General features: G+C 36.2%; 1 long non-coding RNA gene across 2 annotated transcripts in view; it reads right to left on the minus strand.

The window, feature by feature from the left end:
* Positions 1 to 12624: 12624 nt before the first annotated feature.
* Positions 12625 to 27692, minus strand: part of LOC121038194 (uncharacterized) — a 28754-nt gene continuing 13686 nt past the window's right edge. Inside the window, exons 2-4 of one of the 2 annotated variants that reach the window (XR_005794216.1) lie at positions 20710 to 20879; positions 14808 to 19903; positions 12625 to 12836 (exon numbers count right to left, since the gene is read on the minus strand). This is a non-coding gene — a long non-coding RNA (uncharacterized LOC121038194). The remainder of the gene's footprint in view (positions 12837 to 14807; positions 19904 to 20709; positions 20880 to 27692) is intronic. The other variant, XR_005794217.1, reaches the window with a different exon arrangement.

Below are 27692 nucleotides of genomic sequence, written 5' to 3' on the forward strand. Positions count from 1 at the left end.
CTGATTTTAAAAAATAGGTAACTACACATCAAATTCTCATTCATAAAATCTAAAACTTTGGTAAATTGCTCTCAGGAGATGTAGACAAAAATTCAAATCTCACTGGCATTCAGTGAAGAGCAACATGAACATTTTTTGTAAAGATAAAATTCTGATACATATTCTAATATTTTCACAAAGACAATGTCATAAATAATAACATTATAAACATAGTATCCAAATACAAAGAACCCACAACATAAGATATATAAGTGTAAATAGAGGAAACTATATTTCTCCTTCTCTAAAACTACCTAATAAATCAGACAAACAAGGAAACACTTCAGTGATTCTTACATGTGTCACTTCTTTCAGCCATGAATCAAAATGTTACACAGTAACATTTATCCTTCAGTAAAAGAGCAGTTTTAGGTTTACAGATAAACCAAAGAGAAAGTACAGAAACCTAAAACTGGTGACGGATGTTGAGTTTTAATTCTTTCTTAAGACCTATATAAAGTCTGTTGATTTGTGTGGGCATCCATATCAAGAAGATTTGAGGCATTGCAGAGCTTTGCTCTTCTGTGCTTGATTTGGCCATCATAAAGAATACAACTTCTTGAACTCAGTCATCCAGGCTTCCATTGGCTGACACTACCATGGAATTTAGGAAGGAGACAAATGATACCATAGAAGTAAAACCCGAGCTTGAATCTAAAGAACAATGCAAAGAGAGAAACAACTTATATAGGACCTTTCCTTGCAACATGAGAGCATATCCCCGTATGAGAGAGAGGACTAGACTCAGGGAAATTGGACTAAACTTGTCTCATACACTCACCGTAAATCCTTTATATATGTGATGATTATTTGCCTTTCAGAGTTTATTTTGAATTTTTAGGGAAGAAAAATTATTCTGTGTGATAATGTAATGATGATACATGACATTATTCATTTGTCAAAACCCACAGAATGTACAACACAAAGAGTGAACACTAATGTAAACTCTAGAATTTAGTTAATAATAGTGTGTCAATATTGGCTCATCAATTATAAGAAATGTACCATACTAATGCAAGGTTTTAATAATAGAGAAAAATGTGTGAGGGAGGAGAGAGGCATATTGGAACTCCATACTTTTTGTTCAGTTTATGTGTAAACTGAAAATTGAGCTTTTTAAAGAGTCTATTAATTAAAAAAAAAATCAAATCACTCTCTGTGAGAATACAAACTCAAAAAATTGTAAGGAAGGAAAAAATTACCTAAAATCTTACAACTCAGAGATAACTGCTCTTGAGATTTTCTTCCTATTTAAGTTTATTAATTTTGAGAGAGAAAGAGCATGAGTGGGGCAGAAACAAAAAGAGAAAATCTGAGGAGAAAATCTCTTAGCACAGAGCCCGACTCAGGGCTCAATCTCACCAACCATGATGAGATCATGACCCGAGCTAAAATCAAGAATCTGACACTTCACGGACTGAGCCACCCAGGCGCCCCTTACGATTTTCTGGTCATCATTATTCATTGTCTATTTCTGTCTCTCTGTGTCTCTCTATCCTTTTCCTTATCCTCTCCCACTTCTTCCTACCTTTTTCCCTTGTATTTTATTATTTTTCAGAATTCAAGGTAGAAACAGAAAAATACTGCCCCTGCCTGTGTTTTACGCCTGGTTCTGCTTCTTAATAAATGTATGGACTTAGGCAGGTTATCTAACGACTTGTACTTCAGTTACCTCTTTTGTAAAATAGGAACAATTGCAGTTTTTACCTCATTGGATTGTTGAGGGGATTGGACATAATACTTGATAAAAGCTGATCTCGCTGCCTGGGGCATAATGAGTACTTATGCTATTCTCTTACTCCTTCATATTCTTATTCTTAATACAGTGTTATTCCATGTCAGTGAGATGGAGTGTGTATCATCATTTTTAAGGCGGCCAACTCCATCCATTATTTTTTATCAATCCCCTTTTAATGAACACTGAGTTTATTTCCATGGGCACAGGAGCATGGGTGGCCTTTATATTATGCTGTAGTAAATATCCTGATCCATGAATCTTTATTGATTTATTATCTCCTTAGAATAAATTTCTATTCATGGAATTGCTGAACTCCCAATTAATTTTAGGATCAATTACCTTTACGTGGTATATTTGGCTCTCCATGAACTTTCACTTACCTGCTTCTCCAGTTTCACCTCTGAGCCGCTGCTTCCATTCCTCCTTCACCTTCCAATCTTACTGAGATAACTTGCAGTTCCTCCAATGCACTATACCCTTTTTTTCTTCTTTGGGCACTTGCATAAATTGCTCCCTTTGTCTAGGACATAGTCAGCATGCTTTCTCTTCACCATCTATTTTCTTATGTATATTTCTTACTAGACTGCAAGCGTCATGAAAACATCTATTTATGTCTTTACAGGGCGTCTCATCTCACTTTTGACACCAATGGAAGTAATGCTTCTGGTGTTCCAGACCAGAAATCCCCTGCTGTCCTGAAACAAATTAAGATCCTGATTTAATTATCCATATAAATGAGATTTTATAAAAAATTGGTGTGGTTATGTTGTGTATATCTCACTTACCAGTGTAGCTTCCCATGGCTTATTGAGACTCTAAAAGCAGCACATAGTTTCTGGCCCAGAGTAGGATCTTGGATTTGGGAGGCTCTGTTCCGTAAGAATTTATGCTAATAATCTACATGTTTGTCTTTATATTTACCGCATCAATTTCTCCTGTTCTTGAACCAAAGTCAGCATCAGAAAGACCATGGTGGGGATGGCTTTCAAAACTTTCTGTCTTCCTTTCTCATGTGTATGAGTCCTGAATAATCCCTAGGACTGTGAATATGATGAATTTTATTTTTGTGATGAGCTTGCCTTAAATTCCATGTTGACCTTAAAGAGATTATCTGTGTGAGACTTAGCTAATCACAAGTCCTTTAAAAGCCAAGAGTTGTCTCCATCTGGTTGTAGAAGAGGAAGTCAGAGATTGGATGTATAAGGAGTTGACACACCATTACTTACTTAAAGATGGAGAAACCATGTGATGAGGAATTTTGATGATGTCTAGCATCTTAGATCAGCCCCAGACAGCTGGGAGCCAGCAAGAAGACAGAAACTCAGTCCTATAACTGCAAGAACTATATTGTACTAATAACAGAAATGATATTGGGACTGGATTTTTCTTTAAGCCTCCTCCATGAGAACTCAGTTTATCCAACACCTTGATTCTAGCCTTGTGATATCATAAAGCTCAGCCAACAGATTTATACAATGATAAATGGATGTTGTCTTAAGCTAATAATTTTGTGGTTATTGTGACACACTAGAAAACTAATACAGTGGAGGTGAGGAGCAGGAGTGGAAAAGCAGAATAAGTGCCCAGTTGTCCCTGAAAAATATCTCTGGTTCCTATTTTGAGAATTCTTGAGAGTCCATAAGTATTTGTCTGGTGAATGAACAAGAATCACATCAGTGGGGGACATAATAAAGAAGACACACACTGGGAAAGAACTATGGCCTGCAGTGGGTGGTACCAAGGCTCTGCACAGCTACAGAACCCCTGATTTCCTCTCAACTGATGATAAATGACAAGGTTCTATTCATGAAGCTGATAATTGGGAGCTTGAGACTTTTAACCTCATTTTTTTTTTTTACTTTTAAACTTAATGACTGTTAAAAGTTTTCTTTATTGACTAAAAACATTTCTGCAACTGTGTAAAAGATGTGATAGGGACTGGGATGAGGAGAGAAATCCCCTCTCCAGTAGCGTAAGGTATTATCCTGAATACCAATGCATGTTAATGGTAGGGAAAAGACCTCCCCACTGGTAAGGGAGTCCTCACCTAGTAAGAAAGTAAATTAAATTCAAAGACTCAGAAATATTTGTTAAATACTATTAGACATATAGCAAAAAAAAAAAAAAATAGGCATATTTGTGTACTTGAGAATACATTTATAACCATAGATTGGAAAGAAAGAACTAAGAGAAATATCTGATGCCTTATACCAGAGGCATGAACTAGCTCACTAAAGACATTATTAAATAGTCAGGGATTTTGTGATCTAGTGGTCAAGCCATTGGTGGCTTCAAATCAGTCTTTTACTTTTTTTCCAGCTCTATCAAGATATAACTGACATATAACATTATGTAAGTTTTAAGGTGTATAATATGATGATAGAAATCAGTCTTGTTGGGAGTAATCAGCAAACACTATAAATCAGGGCTTTTTTTGGAAAAAGTTGAGCCGTCAGCACCCTAACACTTCACTGCTTTGTTTCCATATAATGTGCCACATGCCTTCCATGTCTAACTTAAAATCAAATGATTGTGCATAGGTAATTCAGATGCTAGTAATATGTAGATGGCGTAAGTACATTCTAAAGAAATCTCCAGTCAGAATTAAAATGACCTGAGGAAGGGGCGCCTGGGTGGCGCAGTCGGTTAAGTGTCCGACTTCAGCCAGGTCACGATCTCGCGGTCCGTGAGTTCGAGCCCTGCGTCAGGCTCTGGGCTGATGGCTCGGAGCCTGGAGCCTGTTTCCGATTCTGTGTCTCCCTCTTTCTCTGCCCCTCCCCCGTTCATGCTCTGTCTCTCTCTGTCCCAAAAATAAATAAAAAAACGTTGAAAAAAAATTAAAAAATAAATAAATAAATAAATAAAATGACCTGAGGATGGAGTTATTGGGGGGGGGGGGGGAACTTCTTGAGGGTATTCGTATGCAGGCAGGACTTCCTGTGTCAGCACTGAGGGAAAGAAAGGGATTTCCAGATAAGTAGAGAAGTATTATTCAAATCAGAGATGTGAAAAGAGCAAAAAAATCATAGTGATATGACTGCATGGGTGTATTCATTTCATTTCCTATCACAGTTGTAACAAATTGCCACCAATTGGCTTAAAACAATACGAATTTATTATCTTACTGCTCTGAATGTCATAGTAAAAAAACATGGGTCAGCAGGGTTGCATTCCTTCTGGAGGCCCTAGGGGAGAACTGTTTCCTTGCAACTTTTGCTTCTAGAGGCTGCCCACATTCCTTAGATTGTGGCACACATCACTTTGACCTCTGTTCCCTTTGTGGCACCTTTTCTCTGACTCTCCTGCTTCCTTCTTTCACTTAGAAGGACGCTTGTGATTACATTGGGCCCAACTGGATAATCCTGGATAATCTCTACATCTCAAGAACTTTAATTTAATCATGTCCGCACAGTCTCTTTTGCCATGTAAAGTAACATATTTAAAGGTTTTGGGATTTAGGCTATGGACATCTATCTTTGAGAGGCTTGTTATTTTGCCTAACACAATGGGTAACACTGGCCAGTTGATTATGGGTCTTACGTGGCAGACTGCAGAGATTAGAGATTTATTGATATAGAGCAAGGGAGTGATTTAGTGAAATAGTATTTTAATAAAATTAATATTGCGACAGCTGGCTCATCAAAACTGGAAACAGTTTCTGTAGTAGATTATTCGTAGTAATCTATGTAAGGGTGATTAGAGCGTGCACTAGGGGCTAGCACTATTGTTAGACTTTGGCATGGATGGATATAAAAAAAGTTATCTGCTTTTTCTAATATATATGTAACAGCTTTTTTGAGACAGAACTCATATCTCATACACCTAGTGCATTTGAAGTACATCATTCGATAGTTTTTAGTATATTCACAGAATTTTACAACCATCACCAAAACCAACTGTAAAACATTTCATCACCCCTAAATAAACACCTGTTCTCATTAACAGCAGCTTCTCGTTTCTCTCTAATACCTCAGTTGGACACAACTGCTGACCTCTCTGTCTCTACAGATTTGGGCATTTTACAGAAATCATACAATACGTGGTCTTTAGTGACTGATGTCCTTCATTAGGCTTGTTTTTAATGTTCATCCGTCCTGTAGCATGAATCAGTTTTTTGGACTTTTATTGCCAAGTAATATTCCATTATATAGAGATGCCATATTTATTTATCCACTCATCAGTTGATAGACCTTTGGGTTGTTTCCATTTTTGTGCTAAAATGAGTAATGCTTTTAGGAATGTTTGTGTACAAGTTTTTGCATGGACATATGTTTTCATTTCTCTTGGTATATACCTAAGAGTTGAAATGCTAGGTCTTATGGTGACTATGTTTAGAGGAACATTTGGAGGAACTGCCAGCCTAATTCCCAGAGTTGGATGCAACATTATACATTCCAACCAGCAGTGTATGAGAGTTCCAATGTTTCATTCCCTTGCCAAATTTGTCAAAATATGTCTTTTTAATTTTAGCCATCTTAGTGTGCGTGAATTGGTATCTCATTATGGCCTTGATCTGTATTTTCCTAATGACTAATGGTGTTGAAGGACTATCATTGTGTTTATTTGGTCATTTGTATATCTTCTTTGGAGAAACAGCTATTCAGATCTTTTGCCCATTTCAAAATTGTGGGTTATTTATTTTTCTACTACTGAGTTGTACGTTTCTTTACATACTCTGGATACAAATCCCTTATCAAATGTATTATGGAAATATGTTCTCTTGTTCTGTGAATGGCCTTTTATTTTTCTTGGTGCTATTCTTTGAAATACAAAAACGATTTAATTGAATGAAGTCTAGTTTATCTATTTTTCTCTTCTCACTTTTGCTTTCATGTCATACTTAGGAAGACTTTGGCTAGCCGACGTTCCTGAAGATTACTCCTGTATTTTCTTCTAAGTTGTAACTCTTACATTGAGGTTTATGATACATTTGTATGGTGTGAGGCAGTGCTCCAGCTTTATTATTTTGCACATGAATACTCGGTTATCCCAACACCATTTGCCAACAAGACTATTCTTTCACGATTGGATTGTCTTGGTACCTTCGTCCAAAATTAACTAAACTGTTCATGTGAGAGTTTATCTCTGGATTCTCAATTCTGTTGCATTGGTTTTTGTGTCCACCCTTATTCCAGTACCTCACCCTCTTGATAACTATAGCTTTGTTGAAATTGTGAAGTGTATCTTCCAACTTTGTTCTTCCATTTCACGACTTTTGCCTATTTTGGGTACCATGAATTTTTACATGAATTTTAAGAACAGCTTGTCAATTTCTAAAAAAGAATACTGCTGAGGTTTTCAGTGGAGTACATTGAATCTGTAGAACAATTTGGGGAATATTGCCATTTTACCAATATTAAGTTTTCTGATCCAGGAACTCAGAATGTCTTTGAATAAATAAATTCAAATCTAAATAAAGATCTTAGTTTCTTTCAACAGTGTTTTTTGCTTTCAGAGTATATATTCTGTCTTTATTTTAAAATTTTATTCCTGGGGTGCCTGGGTGGCTCAGCTGGTTAAGCATCTGATTTCAGCTCAGGTCATGATCTCACGGTTTGTGGGTTTTTCCCTTGCATCAGGCTCTATGCTGACAGCTCAGAGCCTGGAGCCTGCTTCAGATTCTGTGTCTCCCTCTCTCTCTGACCCTCCCCTGCTGATGTTCTGTCTTTCCCTGTCTCTTGAAAATAAATAAATGGTAAAAAATTAAAAAAAATTATTTCTAAATATTTCATTCATTTTGATGACATGATAAATGGAATTGTTTTTTCTTAATTTCATTTTTTTGATTGTTCATTTCTAGTGTATGGAAGCATAAGTGATTTTGTATATGATGTGAATTCTGAAAGTATCTAGAATTCACTTATTAGTTCTAATAATATTTTTAGCTGCTTCCTTATGATTTTCCATATATAAGATCATGTCACCTGTAAGATTAAAGAGTTAATCTTAGTTTTCTTTTCTAATCTGGATGCCTTTTATTTCATTTTCTTGCCTAATTGACCTGGCTAGAAACTTCAGTACAATGTTGAATAAATGGGCTGAGACAGGACATATTCTTGCTTCCAACCTTAGGGAGAATTCTTCAGTATTTTATTATTAAGTATAATGGTACCTTTTTGTAGGTGCTTTTGTAAGGTTGAATAAACTCCCTCCCATTTTCAGTGCATTGAGTGTTTTTATCATGAAAGGATGTGGGTTTTGTCAAATGATTTTTCTGAAACTATTGAGATGATTATCTGGCTTTTGTACTATTTTCTATTAATATGATGTATTATATTAATTGATTTTCAGATGTTAAACCAACTTGCATTCCTGAGATAAATCCCACTTACTCATGTTGTATAATCCTTTTTATATGTTGCTAGAATCTATTTGCTGGTACAATCAATCCTCATTATTTGCAGTTTCCATATTTGCAAATTCACTTACTCACTAAAATCTACTTGTAACCCCCAAATCAATGTTTGTGGCACTTTTGTGGTCATTTGTGAACATACACAGAGCACTGAAAATTTTGTTGACCAATGTGCACATTTCAAGTTGAAGTTGAAAAAGACAATATTCTTTTCTTTTTTTAAATTTATTTTTGAGAGAGAGAGAGAGAGAGAGAGAGAGAGAGAGAGAGAGAGAGAGAGAATGCGTACAAGCAAGTGGGGGAGGGGTAGAAAGAGAAGGACACACAGAATCCAAAACAGGCTCCAGGCTCCGAGCTGTCAGCACAGATCCCAATGTGGGGCTCAAACCCACCAACTGTGAGATCATGACCTGAGCCAAAGTCAGATGCTCAACGGACTGAGTCACCCAGGCACCCCGAAAAAGACAATATTCTGCTTTCTATTTCATCTTTCGTATTTTAAACAAGTATCCTTTTGTGGCCTATTTAGTGTCATATTTTCCATGCATTTGTGCCATTTGTTGATGATTTGGTGTTTAAAATGGCTTCCAATATTAGTTCTCAAATGCTATCTAAAGCTTCTAAGTGCAGGAAGGTTGTGATGTGGCTTACATAGAAAATGTTTGTTAGATAAGGTTTATTCAGGCATGAGTTATAGTGCTGTTGGCCACGAGTTCAACGTTAATGAGTCAGCAATATATATTAAATAAAGTGCCTTTAAACACAAACACACATAAAACAAAGCTATTATTGATCAATTGATGAAAATGTTGTGACCAGAGGCTCTTGAGAACCTAACCCTGTATTTCTCTTATGAGCAATGGCTCACTATTCACTTATTCAGGGTTCTCAGTGACTCTATAGAACATAACTTCTGCAAATAGTAAGACTCAACTCAAAGGATTTTTTGGAGAATTTTTGCATGTTTATTCACTAGAGAGTTAATTGGTGATTTCTGTTCTTGTGATGTGTTTTTATAGGTTTGATATCAAAGTAACCTTATTAGGTCCTAACCTAATGTACTGGGACATGTTGTCTCCTCTTTTTTGGAAGAGTTTGTGAAAATTTGTTATTAATGTTTTATCTATCTATATATTTATTTTTAGTGCTTGGTAGAATTCACCAGTTGGTGGGGGGAGACTGGATATTGACTTCACTTTGTAGAAAGTTTAAAAATTTTTAATTGTGCAGAAATTAGAAAATTTCCAATTGTTCAGAAAAAAGTTAACATAGCAGAATTAAGATCCTTAGAGGGGCTAATTTATAGCCTTTGGCTGATATCTGGGAACTTGGATTTGGGGAGGGTTCCCACCATTCCCAGAATTGATAAAGAGTGGCTCACGCTGCTTTACCTATTTGTGCACACAATGTAGTTTATGCTGAACACCTGCATTTCTTCTGGGAGTCTAGAATTTTGATATGTGCTAGGCAGATGCTGTCTAAATGGCCAGTCCCAGGATGTTGAGTCTCTCGTGAGCTTTCATTAATCAACATTTCACGTGCGTTGTCACAACTTTTTATTGGGAGAATTAAGCATGCACTTTGTGACTTCCGTGAGAGATTACCCTTGGAAGCTTATGCCTTGTTTTCCTTGGACTTTGCCACATGTACTTTTTCCCTTTGCTGATTATGTTTGGTATCCTCTCACTAGCCATCCTATCCTCATAGCCACGGATACAATCATATGCTGAGTCCTGTAAGTCCTCTTAGTGAATCACTAATCCTTAAAGTGGTCTTGGAGATCCCCAATTTTTATTCAATCTCTTTACCTGTTGAAGGCTAATTCAGGTTTCTTATTTCTTTAAACTTCAATATTTTGTTTTTATTTTTCAGGAATTTTTCTATTTCATCAAAGTTAACTAATTTATTGGCATATAATTATTCATAGTATTACTTTATAATCCTTTTCTTTCTATAAGGTTAGTAGTAATGTCCCCTCTTTCATGCCTCCATTGAGTCCAACTACAGGTGGTCAATTTTGTGGATCTTTTCAAAGAACCACTTTTTAATTTCATTGATTTTCTCTATTATACTTCTATTCTCCATTTCATTAATTAACACTCTAATTTTTATTATTTCTTCCCTTCTGCTTGCTTTAGGCTTAATTTTTTTTCTTCTTTTTCTAGTATTTTAAGATAGAAAGTTAGCTCACTGATTTGAGAACTTTCTTATTTTATTGTTATTTTCATTATGAAAAGGTCTTTATATATTATAATTGGATAACTATAAGTTAATATTTCTATTCCTATCAGATGCCAAGTCCTGTACACAGCAGCAATGAAATATCTCTTAAATTAGTTATCTTACCAGTTACCAACACTCAAGCCCTGCCATGCTATTTTTTTAAAGGAGATATAATTGACATATATTATTTTTAAGTGAATAACATAATGATTCTATATACATACTTATTGTGAAATGACTACCACAATAAGTCTGGTTAACATCCATCAGTATACATAGTTAATAATTTTTTTTCCTTATTGATGAGAACTTTTAAGGTCTGTTTTAGCAACTTTCAAACACACAATACAGTATTTGCTGTAGTTATCATGCTGTACAGTATCTCCCCAGGGCTTATTTATTTTATAAGTGGAACTTTGTACCTTTTGATCACCTTCACCCATCTCTCCCACTCCCAACACCCACCTCCGGCAACCAGCAATTAATCTCTGTATCTATGAGATTTTTATTTTTCCCCCAGATTCCACATATAAGATCACACAGTATTTGTTTTTCTCTGTCTGACTTATTTCACTTAACATAATGTCCTTCGAGGGAGTATTTTCAAGCTAATTGATTCTTTTGTCTGTTTAAATCTATTGTTGAGAATTTTTAGAGAATTTTTTGTTTCAGTGATCTTGTCAACTCCAGAATTTCCGTTTGGTTCTTTTTAAGTTTCTTTCACTTTGTTGATATTCTCTATTTGATGAGACCTTGTAATGATGCCTTCATTTACTTAAGGGTGATTTCCTTCAGTTCTTTGAACGTATTTATGATGACTGCTTTGAAGTCTTTGTTAAGTCTGACAACTAGACCCTCTCACAATTAGTTTCTATTGCCTGCTTTTGTTTCCATGTGTAGGTCACACTTCCCCATTTCTTTGCTTGTCTCATAATTTTCAGTAGTATGCTGTAGCAACTCGAGATCCTATCTGCCCTCCTCTTAAGGGCTTTTTATTGTTGCTGTTTGCTTGCTTGTTTGTGGATGTTCCTGAGCTATTTTAGTAAAGTCTGTTTCCCCATAATATGAAGTCTCTGGTGTCACTCTTCAGTGGGTACAAAGTTGGGCATGCACAGTCACCCTGAGATGACAGTGGTTTTATCAGGCTGTCTTAGACTTTTCTTATTTTTCTCTGGTCACGCCAATACTAGGTTACTCTAATTGCCAACTAATTGTGCTACTGTTTTTTTGTGATACTCTGGAATCAAAGTGCCCACACAGGCCAATTAAATTTGAGTCCCTTTACAGGGATAGTTTTGAGACCAACCTTTAAGGTTTATTCTAATCCCAGGAGAGTTCTTCCTATTTTTCTCTGACGCTGATTCTCTCTTATAGACTAGCTGGTGTTAGGTCTTGCTTGTTGCTCTCACGGATTTCGTAGCCTCTTCTTACTGATTACTACCAAAATCTCCATTAGTTTTGAGAGCAATCTTAGGCTTGAGCTTTAGTTCCTTTAAGAGAGATCCTTGGAGCTCTCTGTCATGGCCTACCTCTCCCCTTGGAAAAATCTCTGAGCCACTGCTCGAGAACTGGAAGTGGAGACAGTGGCCCACTTCTTCAGACTGACATCCCTGCTTCATTGGTGGGGTACTAAGGAGGAGAAGTAGCCTCTTGTCTTTTCCACTCGCCTTTCCCCATGTGAAATCTCCCCCGTATAAGCAACCTGGGGTGTGAAAAGGATATCATTGTCAGTCTGCTATATCTGGGGTAAAACATCTGACCTACAAGAAAGGGAATCCTTGAACTCTTGGGTGCAGTCATTTGGAATTTAGTTTCTATAAAATGGAGCTAGGGGAAGTGAGAAATGCTGGTGGCCTGCCCCTTCCAAGGAGCTATCATAACCCTTGACTAGGAGCATGGGGCAGTGGGAGTCCTATCTTCTTGGCCATCCCTGCCCAAGTAGACCTTCTGTCATGCTGAGCTGAGAGTGCGAGAAGGAGGGAGACAGTAAAGGCTCAATAGCCACAGACTCTTGTTATTTTTTTTGTCTTTATTCTTTTTTAATTTTAAAAATCTTTATTTGTTTTTGAGAGCGAGAGAAACAGAGTGTGAGCCCGGGAGGAACAGAGAGAGAGGGAGACACAAAATCCAAAGCAGGCTCCAGGCTCTGAGCTGTCAGTACAGAGCCTGACGTGGGGCTCAAAGTCACCAATTGTGAGATCATGACCTGAGCCAAAGCAGGACGCTTAACCAACTGAGCCACCCAGGAAACCCCACCCCCCCTTTTTTTGGTCAAATCTACTGTTGCAGTACATTTTCTTGAAAAGAAATGTTTTTGGATTTGTTGTGATCCCTGGGACAGCTTCTAGATATTTAAAGTTCTTTCGTGTATGTGTATAATTTCCATCAGTTGTTTCACTACGGAGGGGGTCTGCAGAGCATCTCTCGCCACCATCGCCAAAGTGGTCAACCCTCAGTGTTAAGAAACTTGCACTGGTATTACTTTGGAATGAAGGAAGCACAATATGAGAGAGAAGAAACAATAGTTGAATAACCTTGAGTAAATTATTGAACCTCAGTTTGGTCACCTGTAAAAATGCACATAATAATCCTACATCATAATGTTATTTCATGAATCAAAATTAGACAGTGAATATAAACATTTAGCATAGTGCCTATCACACCCCACATACCTAAAAAATGTGGTTGAGCAACTGAATGAATAAACATTTGGAATGGAATAGGTGTCTTCCTTATTAATCAGTCCTGCTCACAGGTCATGTTCCCTCCTTCTTCCCTAATGATCACCACTTTGCAATTTTTATCATTAGATTATGCCAATGTCACTGTTTGTAGTAGTCATCTCTACACCACACTGGGTCACTGTCATGCTCTCTAATACGCCTTCTTTCATAGTTCTTAATGATTTCAATGTCCACACAGATAAACTTTTTAATGCTTTGGCTCCTCAATTCCTTGACTTTCCCCCACCAAATGATGGTGTTTCCTTCCCTACCTGAACCTTACCTCCATGATTATTCCTTTGGCCCTTTTTTCCCAATCACAATGACTCTCCATCAACTCTATTTTAAATATCCAACTCTCTGATTCTCAACTCCTATCTTTGAGTCACTACCCTTATCTCAGTGCCACTGAGACCTTGTTAGCATCAACCCTGCCAGCTTTATACTTTCCCTCATCTCCTAATAATCTTTCATTTCCTCCATACCGACCTTAGATTTTGTATTCAATCATTGTAGTCTCTCCTTTGCATATATCATCAACCCTCATGGCTCTCTTGTTTCATCATATTATCCTGATGAAACTATAACTCTAGTAAAGTAAAACTTTCTGTGATGCACTTATAGCTATACAGTTCGATGACATGGAATACACGGCTATGATAACTGATCTCACTTTAAATTAATTATCAATAGCTTCAAGGGAGTTTCTTAATGTAAGCATACTATATTTTCTTCATCCACTCTCCCTTCCACTCTCCTGGATGATTTTTCATGATTTCTTCTATTTCTTCAACCTGCCAATACCTCCTCCTTCATTCTTATTTCCAGCTGATGTCTTAGCATTCCCCAACAAATGCTATTGTTGGAGCATTTTAAAGAGAATTTCTTTAAGTTCCTAGTAATGCATCACCCACCTAAGAGTACCTATACTATTATATTCCGAAGTACCTCCTTTTACCGTGTTCATTTATGTTTCTACCCAGGCTCTGTCTCCATCTGTGCATAAAGACCATACTCTTTTGCCTGTTCTGGATTTCTCCATACTTCCAACAACATCATGTTTTTTCTGTCTCATTGCCATATTGGCATACTACTAATTCACTCATCATAACATCATCACTTGATAACACTTAGTTCTACAGCTATGTTCCCAAGTTTTACCTTTATAAACAAAACTTCTCGAGGAGTTTCTCTGTCTGCTGTTACCAGTTTCCTTCTTGCCATTCTCTTTTGTACTTACTGTAATCAGGTTTTTCTCTCCTAGTCCATGGGAATTGCTTTTGTCAAGGTCACCAAAGACATTCATATTGGTAATTTTAATTGCCAGTTTTCATATTTGTACTATCTGTAGCATTAGACACAACTTATATCCTTCTCCTAGAATCACTTTTTTCTCATAATGTCCATCACTTCTCTGACATATCTGACTACTTCTCAGTTACTTTGCCGGTTCCTCCTTATTTTTCTGAATTCTGTTCTAAACTCTAATTCTTTGACCTTCTTTTCCTGCCTTTATTCACTTCCAAAGTCATATGATTTTCCTCTCATGGGATTTAAATACCATTTTTATATTTATGACAACAAAATTTGTATTCTGCAGCTGGGATCTTCCTTTTAACTTCAAATCTATCCATCCAACTGCCCAGTCAACATAACATTTATCTATCAGACAACTCCCACAGAAAATGCTTCAAACCCTACCACTAGCATGCAGTTTCTGCTCACTTACCTATATTGGTTAGTGGTGGTGACATATTTCCAGGCATTGGATCAAAAACTTTGGTATTAATCTTGATTCCTTCTTCTTATGTCTGGTCCATGGTTTCATCATCTCTCTCCTGAATCATTACAGCATTTTTAAAAGTGATGCCTTAGCTTCTGCATTGGTCTCTGTAGTGTATAGTTGACAGCCTTTAAAATTTTAAGCCCACCCCTGAGATTTCACATATCCCTTCTTTGCTTTATGTTTTCCCGTTAACACTCATTTCCATGATTTTAATGTTTTACTGTTATCCTGTTTATTATCTCTCTCCCTCAATACCAGACATACTGCATGAGGGCAGGTAATTTTTATTTTTATCTTTTTCACTACTCTATTTTCAGTGCCTTTAGGAATGCCTGGCATATAGGTAGAAGTGTGAACAGTTCTTTTTTTTTTCTTTTTAAATAAATAATGAAGGGCTCTATAATAAATTTTGGAGAATGGAACAGGAGAGAAAGGAGGAAATAAGATGTCCAGGAGGCAAGAATTTTGGTATAGAGGAGATAATTAAAACACTTGAATGGAAAAAATATGTAAGCGTAGAGGAAAGTCAGCAGATAGACAACAAAGAGAATCACTAAATTGGAGCATAGAAAGAAGAAAAAGCCCAGTTTGTGAGACATACAGAGAAAAAAAAATCACAGACAATATCATGGAAACTAAAAATGAGATAAACTGTATAAGGTGTAGTGGAGAATTTGAAGAGGGTCAGAATAAAGAAATTCAATTCCATTAGAAAAATGATTTAATTGAACAGTGTCAGGATATTGATGGGTCCATAAATCAGATGACAGGAGATTAAGGAAGTAAGGGATGCTTGTAAGAGCAGTGGGGTCTGGAGGTAGGTTGCTTGTTTAAGGATCTTAGCTGTAAAATAATGTCAAATAATAGGACAGTGATTAAAATGGATCAGTAGTTTCAAATGGGAAGAATTTTCAAGGTTTTGGAAATTCAAACATATTTCAAGGAGAAATAAGAGTTAAAGAAAAAAAAAAACTAAAATAGAGTGAGCACTAGTAGGGATGTGGTCTCTTTGAAGGATGGATCCCATCCAAGACAAAGGAGGTCAGGTTTTACTCTGAGAAGGGTGTGTGTGTGTGTGTGTGTGTGTGTGTGTGTGTGTGTGTAAAGGGCATCATGGGAAGGGAATTGCTGTGTGAAAGTGAAAACAGTGAACTAACAGCCAAAAGTACTCTTAGATATTGATTAGAAAATTCAGTATAGGGAGAACATAGTTTTAAGTGTCTAATATTAAACTGACATTGTGAGTTGCCTTTCACTTTGGTGGGGGCCTCTCATGAAGTCAGTAACTCTGACTCTCAAGTAACCAATACGTGTGCATAACTCTGCAAGCATGTAGAGAGATTTTGTGGTCCGTGCACACATGATCCAAAGAGTCCGAAAGCTCTCAGGCTGTGAGTAGATGTTAGTCTGAGGCAACCACAATCGGTGCTTGCTTGGTTAATAAAGTAGTGGGGTTCTCCCTCTGGACTGTCTGCTCCAGGCAAACTCCTCCTTTGACTCTGCCTGAGGCAGGCCTCAGGTCTGAATATAACCTGGGAGGAAAGGAACTGCTTGAAAGCCCTGGTTCCACCACTTTTATTTCTCTGATCTTGCCCCCTTAACCTGCTGATGCCCCAGGTTTTTGTAATCTGTACCTTACCTTCCTCATTGCCCATCCTGAGAGCTTAATAAGTGGGTAGTTTTTATAGTATCTAAAAAACATAAAATTTAAGCACTGCCGATGTGGGTTAAGATGGAAGATTACTCAGTTTATGAAAAAAAAATCCTAGTGATGATTGTGATGTTGAATATGCTGATTTACTTCCAAAAATACATGTGTTCGTTTGTGAGTTCTGTCGCAGTAGTTATTTTAATACAAAATTGAATGCTATTCCTGGCTGGGTAGATAAAAAGGCTGGTCTTTGAGGGGGTCAAGAATAATATTTTGTGGTGAAGACTGATGTTGGTTTAGTGCAGTCCATTCATTGTTATTACTATTGTTATGTTATGTAAATAAAACTGGCCTTTCTCTTCAGTGTGGTGGTGTCGTGGATTTAATTAAATTTGAAATTAGGGAAGGGCAGGGAGGCTTATCAGTTTTAAAGAAATTAAAAATGGGTTCTAACAATTTAGAGTGTAAAGCATTGTCATCTGTTTAAAGTTAAGATATTAAAATAGGTTCTTTAATCAACCACTGTTGTATTAACAGATTCAATCCATTAAAAGCATTCAATAGAACTATATTTCCTACATAAAATTATCCCACATCAGCATTGCTGCATGGTATGGAACTGACCAATGAAATGAGTTTTACTTAACTGAAGGTCAGAATAATTCGGATTTTTGAGTAGGATACAGAAATAGTTTCTGGTCAGCTATAATATCTGGAGTAATCTCAAGTAACATAGTGGGATAATGACCTATTTGCTATTTAAAATCTTTCTATTAAAGGCAGTTTGGTTTTCAACTAATAAAAATTCCCCTTTTTTTTTTTTGGTGGTGGTACTTTTCTGAGTTGAGTGTTTTACCTTCCTGGAACATGGAGTTTCTGTCCAGAAAAGGAGATAAATGTGGGTTTTTTTGTTGTTTGTTTGTTTGTTTTGTTTTGTTTTTGCTTTTTAGGTTTTTTGTTTGTTTGTTTGTTTGTTTTTTCACTTGAGCCCAATGTCGGGGCATCTGTGTTCAATATTCAGTACTTACATATTAAATACAGTTCATTCATTACAGATTATTTGCCTCCCTTTCTAATTACAGAAGATTTGTACCTAGTGAAAAGTCATTATTTATAATCTTTGGCCTATTTAGTTAGGGCATTAGTTAAATCTTTATTCTTTCATATTATGAGGAAGTAATTATGATAGAAGAAAGAAATGCTGATTTAAAAATAGAGGCATTCTTACGTGGTTTTTTTATGGGAACAAAAGGGTTTTAAAATAGTTTTAGTTTAGATTAATTCATAATGCAGTGTACAGCTAAGAAAAGAGTTCATGTTTGTGATTAAAATGTGAAAAATCCATAAGCACTAACAGTGAAATTATGATGCCCAGTTGATCATGCATATTTGACTTCACCGGAACTTTTGTGTATTCCTATAAAACTAAAAAGACAGTTGGTCATATCAATTATAGTACGAATAATGATCAGTATCAGCTGAGTACAGCCAGTGAAATCCATTGTTTTCAGTTAAGAGAGCTAGAGATTTTTAATCCACATTATGAGAACTATCTTTCTTTCATTATAGTTCAGTAACTACCACTTTATTTTCTTTTTTAAAAACGGCCTATGTTTATTTTTTCACAATTAAAAAAACATTTTCAACATTATTTAAAGTAAAAGAACAAAATCTGGGATTAAAACAGAAACAGCTGCCCATCTGTCCCATCCCCACACAATTGTTCCAACTGACAAGCATTTATTCTGAGACTTTATTTCAGCAAATGTGGAAAATTGTGCATTTGCAAATGACTAAAAAATCATACTGATATGCTGGTAGCATTTTATGCTGCCTCCTTCATAGATGAAATATGGTATTCTTTTCTTAGAAAAAAGAGAGAGACCTTATGTGTCACGTGATTGATTGCTGTAGAGTTTTCCTTTAAAAGACATATCTGACAACACAGAATAGCAGATTGCATAGATGGTGTTCATACTGTTCTGCTTTATAACAGAAAACTTGTTAGTAACGTACATTTTAAAAATGGGGATTGTGTGTTGGGAGCAGAACAGTGCTGCAAAGGTAGCTAGAAAATAGGCAATGTGCAGTTGTCTTTTGAAGAAAGCAATAATATGGCTACTAGAAGATTTCTGAGACCGTCTGGTATAAATTCCAGCCTCTGACCATGTGACTGAGTCTAAAATCAGCAGAGGGAAAATTCCTTCTGTGTTAACATATTTCCGCTTCAAACATTCTGAATAGACAAACTCACCTTGCTGGGGTATCTCATGTATGCGATTTTATAAACAGAGGAAAATTACAGAGTCCAAGCCCCAACTTGAAGATAAAGTGTTGAGGATATAATTCCAATATCTTGCAGGTACATGAGCATGCCTTGCTTTTCAACATGCATATAAAATGGCGACATGTAGAAAGGCGTTATAACCATGGTAATTGTCGGGATAAATGAATACCGAATGTAAGAATTGTCACTATGACATGTTTTACACTACCTACATGTTAAAAATCCTTTTATGCCAATAATTTGCATAACATGCTTAGACAAGCATATGTTGTCCCTCAATTTCTTAAAAAAAAATGACCCCAGTTAACAGTGCAGTAAGAAATGTCTTCATATTTCATTATACACAGATAGTGTGAGCTATGGACGATCTCACACGAACTAGAAGAAAAAAGAAATAAGAAATTTAGAGAACCGTTAAACTGGTAGCTTAACAACAGCAATGAATATATATACATACTTTGTTTATATATGTATATATATACACACAAACACATATACATATATACATATATATTGCAATTTTAGGAATTTATCCTTATGAATATCCTTCGTGTTCTGTTTCTTCTGAAGATAATTCCAGCCTAGATGATCAAAACATACGTTGAATATTTATATTTGCAATACTGTGACAGTACCCACTTGATGTTTAATCTGAAAGGTTTAAATCTGTTAATCTAAGTATCTATAACCAGTACAGTAGTTTTCTAACACATACATTAAAGCCAATTGTCAAATATGAAGAAAAACCAGGCTCTGGAGATTCTTGCATATTTTTTAACAACTGATAATCAGTTTATTAAAATAATTGGTTTAAGCATCCGCAGTGGTGACTTTAACCTCGACCCCTGGCTCTATCACCTATCATGTACTTTTATTCCAAATGTCACCTGCTAAAAAGTAAGCATGTTACTTTAATAGACCTACTCCGGTAATATAAAAGGTGTTGTAAAAAGACTTTCTGCACAGCAGTCCCGGCTAGCTGTGCTGCAGTGAAGCCTTCACACAGTCTGCAAAATAGCACAGCCGACTTATGTGCTTGGAGATTCACGCCCAGTGGAACAGCTGCATTTACCTTCTTCTGACTTTCACTGTTTACCTGAACTGCAATATAAAAGTGCCATTTATCAACTTTAGTTTGACGTTGTACACCACTTTAGTTGAAGGAGGGTAGCAAACGCCAATAAAGACTTTTATCAGAAATAGGAGCGTCAGTGTCATTACTTAATAGAATGAAATATCATGGGGATGAGAAGGTTGACCTAGATACCATATTTTTGCCAGAGATTTTCTATATAATCACCTGAGAAATAACTAATGAAATATAGGGAGGTAGTTCTGTGTTTCGTACATTTTGTTCTCAGATATTTCAAAGCTGGCTCCTTACTGCACAGATTTTGGGTCAGGTAAACACTGTTGTGAGGATTAAAATGTCATATAAGGTATATAAAGGACCTAGTTGCATACAACACAGAGATTTTTTAATAAATAATAAATTCATTCCCCCCTTCACCGCTTTGGATTTATCTGGACTCTTGTAATTGTGACACCTGTAATCCTTAGATTTAATTCAACAGTACTAGATTTTGTGTGAATTCCCTTTTCTTCTAATGAAGCTTTGACTTGTAAACTTCTCACTAAAGCTCTCAGTAAACTGCCTCTTTCCTAAATAGGGGTCATCCGGATAAAGACTCATGAGTGATCCTTCTCTTCCTCTCCACTTGGGATGTGAGCAGCAACCATCCCCACTCCCCATATTACTCCCACTCTACCTAGATACCCTGTGTGAATCAAGTTTATCTTTGGGGGCGGGGGCAGGAGGCTGAGATCAGATTCATGGAACTGAATGACGAGCTGAGGAGGAAACATCTCTTCAGTAGCTGTTCTCAGACAGCTGAGGTAGATGTTACCTGTTTCATATGTCCTAGGCTATGCTCCATCCATCCTATATGCCTATATTAAACCAACAGATGTCAGCGTCAGGAAGCACACCAGCAGTGTTAACTCCTTGGCAAGGCTGCAGATAAATCAGTGGAAGGTACTTTATTTGGTACCTATTTTAGTACTTCACGATCAGTTTCTGTATAGTCAGAAAGAAAGAACTTTTATAGTGTGTACACTGGTATATTAATCTACATTATTTTCCTTCTTTGCTGTAGTAAAGATAGAGAGTAACTGGTTGGATTGAAATGATTATCTTCTCTTTAGGATCTGCTGTCATGTGGTAGGTCAAACAGCGGGCTAAGCGTAAGGTTCTTGGGGTCTGGTATCATCACGGCCTTACCTTCTCATTCAAGGCAAGTTGCTCACACTTTCGGAGACTGTTCCCAGCCTATAAATTGGGTTAAAATAGTATTTTTAATTGCCCGGAATACTGCCTCTCACATAAAATATGTTATAAATGGACAGTGAGATATTATATTAACTCAATAATCCAGGCCCTTTCAACCTTTTTCTTATAAAAATTCACATATATATTTTCACATATACATGTACATACACACATACATCCTGATTTAATATTATAATACTGTATACTGTACCTTCCTTTTGTTTCCTTGACAATAATATGTTGTGGCTGTAATACAACTTCAGTTTTAATTTTAGTATAGTATTTCATTATAGGTATACACTGGGATTTAATTAATTGTTCCCCTACGGGTGAATGTATAGACTGTTCTTAATTTCTTATTATTACAAATAATGCTGCAATGACATAATCATGCCATCCGGTTTTCCATTTTATTTGCTTATGTTTGTCTTGTTTTTCAAAACACAGTTTTTATGTAATCAAATTTGTCCACATTTTAATTTTTCTTTGCAGGTTTTATGACATCGTTAGAAGGCTTTCCCTAAAGCCAGTTTATAAATATTTTAGACATCACTTTCTATGGGTAAATTCATGATTGCGTTGATGCAAAATGAATTATTACTATGTATATTCTCATTATTATTGTTAGGTGGAAGAAATGAGGAAGAGATCCCACTTTATTTTTTTTTCCAAATGGCTAACCAGTTGTTCCAATATCATTACTGAATAATCTATTTTCCCACTAATTTGAATATTTTCTTATATACAATTGCACTTATTTCTGGATTGTCTATTATATTCATTTGTTTTGCTAATGTTTGCATTGGCACTACACTTTTCAAAATACTGCAGGTGTTGTGAATAAAATCATTATTTATCAATTATTAACATAAGGATTTCATAGGGAAAATTCCCAGCTAAAATTGTGACTGGAAATACTGGTTCTGTGATTTCAGGACTTTGAATAGTGTCTGGAAAAGGTAGGTAAGAGCAATGAGAAAAGTAAAAAAGGAGGGGGGGCTGAAGAAAAATATAGACGAATAGCGTTGCAATTCCAAAGGCAGTTGGAAACCACATGTATATTGAGGTACTGACTTGTACTTTCCCATACAGCACTGTGTATATTTGTATGAGTGTGAGGAAGGGATATGATTGAATTGTTCCAGCACTGATATGGGCTCAAAGACACCTACAAAAGGCTAAGTAAAATCATGACCTATGGGGCCGATGCTAGCTTCAGAAGGACAGAAAACCAGGAGAATACTAACATGTTGGGAAAAGAAGAGTCTCATCATGACATTGTAGGTGTTGACAAAATTCAAGAACATGTTCAACATAACTGAGAGTAACAGAACTGAGTGGGTAGAGTCGTGGTCAGAGACAAGAATATTGAAGCTTATGCGGCTGTGACCAGAATAAGGAATCCATTGTTCTTTCCTTTGTGCTGCCTATTTTTATACAAGAAACCTATCAGAGGGGTGAGATGCAGCTTGGATAAAATGGGAGAATAAAAGCTTTATGGACAGAGAAAGTATAGAATTCTTCTGCTGTAATAGGCAGGAAAAGGTTTAGAAGAAAAGGAGGGCAAACTATATGTTTTTAAAAACGAACTCGTATTAGGATTTGGTGCATGAGCAATATACTTAATAGAAAAGGGGGAATGGCAAGCATTTTGGAAAAAAATAAAAGTGGACCTGATCTAAAATGTGATGCAGAATTATTGATGATATGGCAGGAGGAGAAAGAGAAAGTGGGTATAAATATTTGAAAGGAGTTCTTCAAGTTCAATTAAATGCTTAGGCAAGTCCCCAAATTAAATTAGATGCCAAGAAATAGTTGGCAAGCAAAGTGTAGTAATTAAGTGCCATAGGGCCAGGAAGTGCTGAGCCTCACCACATTATGCCACCTTTTCGTAGCCCTGTTCACCATTCCGTAATGGGAAACTTAGTAAATGAAACAAACAGATCAGAGTCCAAAATGGCACAAAAAAAGATCACTGAAACTAGATACTAAGAATAAACACAACTGTGGCCAGAGATGTGGATTCCAAGGACAACTTTGCATTGGCCAAATGGGAATTTACTCTCTTGTATAAAAAATGTGCCAGGCTCCTGGGGTCCAGCCTGAATGAAGGAAGATGCAGTGTTCACAGATGAAAGAAAAGCAGACTGTAAGTTAATAAGCTATTCATGTCCTTCAAATAAAGATATCCATGGATTCATAGCCTAGGCAATAACAAGAGTTTCCACCTTTTAGTATAAGTTCTAGTAGACAGATATTGGGTTCATGCTGCAGGCTAGCTGGAAGCTCTGAAGTACCGACAGCATAGGCCCATTCTCAGATCGGAATGTAAATATCAGCATCTCGAAATATCTAAGAGCTCCTACCAAAGTTCCAATGTTAATTCACTATTTGTAAACTCTGTAAATACATATATTTCACACATACTTTGCTTTTATTTTAATTTGGATGTTATAATGGGGTTTACAAATTAACGCAAGCAGTCCCACCTCCGAGTCATTTATTTTGGTGTTTTATATAGTTGTTTTGGTATAGTAGAGTGGCCTTTCTGGTGGAGTTGAGGAGGGATTAAAAAAGATTGCAATTGGCAGAGGGAAGTAACTTGGAATTTATTTGTGCCTTAGATCAGAGTATCTAGCAGACACAGTGAATTACTTCACCTCTAATGGGTAGCATTAGTTTCACTGTTTATGAACACAAAGAGGAAATTGTAGCAGCTGGAGGAAATTTCTATTGCCACCCAAGCATTTTGCAAGGATCAGAAACCAGTTAATCCAATGAATTAGAGTTGTACGTATTATAAAAAGTAGACATTCAGAAATTACTTTTTACTTATTATTAAAAACCAGTAGAGGATCTACAGCAGAGCAAGTCCTATGCATCATCGGTATAAAATAGGAAGTGTTTTTCTTTTCTTCATTGTCGGAAGACAAATGATTGCATCCATTCACACAACATCTTTTGGATGAAGTAGATCTAGGGACCATGACCTCTAATTTAGAGATGTGCGAGTGGGTGCAGAAAGCTCTCTGTGAACTGCCCAAAGAAGTCCAGCCAGTGGCAGAGCTGAGACTAGAGCCCTGCTACCGATTTAAATGTTCTTAAAACTGGCCCTCATTCCTTTATACTCCTTAAGATATATTTTTTTTAATGTTTGTTTATTTGAGAGAAAAAGAGAGAGTGAGAGTGCATGAGCGGGGGAGGGGTAGAAAGAGAGAGAAAGAATTCCAAGTAGAAAGAATTCCTCTGTGCTGACAGCACAGAGCCCAAGGTGGGGCTCCACACTACAAAACGTGAGATCACGACCCGAGCCAAAATCAAGAGTTGGTTGCTTAACCGACTGAGCCACCCAGGCGCTCCCTCCTTAGCTTGTTAAAGCCTAAATGGTCACTGGAATATACTTCTTTTATAAAGCAGACTGGACTATTAGAATATCATAGAAATTGTAATATGGGATTGCTCTATACTTGATAAATGTCACTACATCACCAACAATATACTAAATTTCAGGTTATAGCCTCAAGTATCTTTAACTGAGTTGCAGAAAAGCATAGCCAGCAGAAAAGTTTTCCAATTTTATAACTGACAACCAAGAATACATGTAATAAGTTTTGTATAAAAATTACTTTTGAATGGCATTATGTGTTAGAGAATTTTGCCTAAATAAATAAATTATCTGTGAAATGGGAATAAAGCCTATGACTGCTTTGCTTTATATAGAGTGAGGATTAATCAATAACCCTGACAGACTGCTCTAAAATGATTGGAAAAGACTTGAAAGAGGGATTCAGGGTATTGTCAAAACACTAGGATTAATGGGGAAAGAGATTTTGTCCAAGAGGAAATGTTAATTTATTTATAATTTAAGTAGTAAATCCAGAAGACACTCATGTGTACTCTCCATTAGAACCACATCCTAAATATAAGGTTAAAGCAGTTTTATTTCATCTCCAAAGAGAAACAAATAAGAGAGAAATTTAAATTCAAGCAATAGAGATTAAGACTAGATATTTTTAAATCTCATTACTTCACAATCTGCTAATTTATAATTTGTTATAGCTCAACCAGGAATGGATTGAGCTTTAATGTAACACTTATCCTTTTTTTTCTTTTTTTTAAAGACACTTCCTAATTAAGTTAATAAACAAAATTGTTCTGTTCTTCTGAAGAGAAATATTTATCTTACTTAAACATTCAGGCTGGTTTTAAGTAGCTTAATAGTACCTACTGGCTACAAATAATAATTCTTCAAATGTTCTTTCTAACAACCCAAACATTTTGTAGAATGTCTGCTTCTCAACACTTTATTTCCTAGTATTTTTATGTTAGTACCTGTAATTGAAAGTCATTCAATTGCCTTTCAATTTTTAATCATAAACTTCAAGCTTTCTAGTGTTCAAACTGACCAGTCTCCTGAGAATCCAGCTTTTCCATAACAAGTCTCATACCCTCTGCTTCTCTCCCAGCTTTTCCTAACGGGCTCGGTTTAGACCTCTTGATTACTCAAGTAGATTACTGCAAGCCTTCTGTATGTCATAGTTTCTCTGGCACAGACACTGTATCTCACTGGTCTCTCTCTCAGTGTTCATCTCAATACACTGTTGCCGTAATATTTGGAAACGGCAGCCATTATTACTACCTTAAAAAGTTCTTTAATGATTCCCTTTTGCCTAGAGAATAGTTTGACACCATCATCATGTCATGCATAAGGCTCCATGCCTCACCCAAGTGTTCTTTTACATTTTCATCTGCTAGCCACAGACTCCATTCACAGAGCTTACACTGAGGGTTATTTGCTTTTCCTGGATCCCTACCCCTTCATTTTTCATGCTTCATTTTCTTTTCTTTCTTTTCTTTTCTTCTTTTTTCAAACTGGTTATTCTTCTAGACATGCCTTTGGTTGCTATCCTGGTCTTTTCTACAAATAGGTGAAGAGTTCATGTATCCAGATACATTCAAGCTTTACCATTTCTGTGTTGACTTTCTCAACCATTGTTTTTATGCATGCCTCTTGAACTTTGTAAACACATTGGTAAATAATAATGATAGCAATGTTTATGGAACGCTTTCACCAGTCACTTCATGGATTATCGATTTAAAACTCACCACAGTTATATGAGAATGATCCATATTAGCTCCTGTCACTGATGCAGATCCTAAGGCTTAGAGAATTTAGGTAATTTGTTCAAGGTAATTTAGTTAGTAAGTGAAGGAGCTGAAGTCAGATCCATGCACTGCTATCATACTGCCAATGGTATTCATTTGTTTTAGGTCTACCTCTGCATCCTAAAGCAAACTCGGAGAAAAGAAACAATGCCGCTCCAGTATTTTCCACACCCAGTAGACATTGTAGAATGAAATATAAGAATATAACAATAATTAAATTGTGACAGGAACAATTCAAAGATGTACTGAAATCATTAGTAATGTGATTGTAAGATTTATGATTATGGTCATCCTTGGTTTCCTACTACATTTGTAACATTTTATTTTAACAAATGCCACATCTGGTTTTCTATCCAACCATTATACCTCGCCTTTACTTCTTTGCTAAAAGAAGTCTTGTTTGGGCAAAGGTGTGAAGGACTATATAGTTTAGGAGAGACTTCAAGAGTCAATACTAATTAGTCTAAGCCAATCAATTATTTCTTCTTTGCTGGTGATTACTTTAGGAGTGAGCATGTGATACCATTCTAGCTGGAAGAACTAATGTTCCAGGAAGTTTCTGGGAAGATTTTATTACTCTTAATAGGGGATATAAGAAAGAGATCCTCACTTTTGGCATTTGGATGTGTGCAGTGATGTTTCCTGGTACTCCTGTAAGCATCTTTGATCACAAGGGGAACAGACTCTGCTAAATATTACAGAAAGGAAAGATGGAAAGGGTATGGGTTGTTGTCCTGTGTTAGATGCTGAACTAGTCAATTCTGGATCTATTCCATTTCCAGACATTTTATGATGTGATGATACATTTTCTTTTCTGCATATGTTACTTGATTTTTTTTTTCCTAATTATTGGCTCTTAGTAGTTCCATTATAAAATGCCTAGGTGTGGTTTTCTTGGTATTTATCCTATTTGGTTGGGATTTTTGGGTGACGTATTTCAACAATTTTGGCAAATTCTTGTCTATTACCTCTTCAAATATTCTTTCCAGCTTGATTTCTCTCTTCTCTCTTTCTGCAACTCCAATTATTCATACATTACATTGTTTGCTGTTGTTTCACAGATCTTAGATGCTCTGTTCTATTTTTTTCCCTCTTTGTTTTAGTTTGGATTGTTTCTGTTGGAAGTGTCTTCAAGTTCACTTATTCTTTCTATTCTGTGACCCATCTTCTGATAAACTCATCAAATGATCCCTGATTTCTGGTATCTGATATCATGGTTTTTATTTCTATTTTGCCCATTTGGCTCTTTTAAAAAATGGTTTCCACAGCTCTGATGAAATTTATTCTCTATTTACTTATATTGTCCACTTTTCCACTTTCATTAACATATTTATCATAATTATTTCAAAGTCCTTATCTGATCATTCCAATATCTATTCCATTTCTGTATCTGCT

This window comes from Herpailurus yagouaroundi, unplaced genomic scaffold (assembly GCF_014898765.1).
Source record: "Herpailurus yagouaroundi ecotype Mexico unplaced genomic scaffold, PumYag 165, whole genome shotgun sequence".
NCBI classification, from domain to species: Eukaryota; Metazoa; Chordata; class Mammalia; order Carnivora; family Felidae; genus Herpailurus; species Herpailurus yagouaroundi.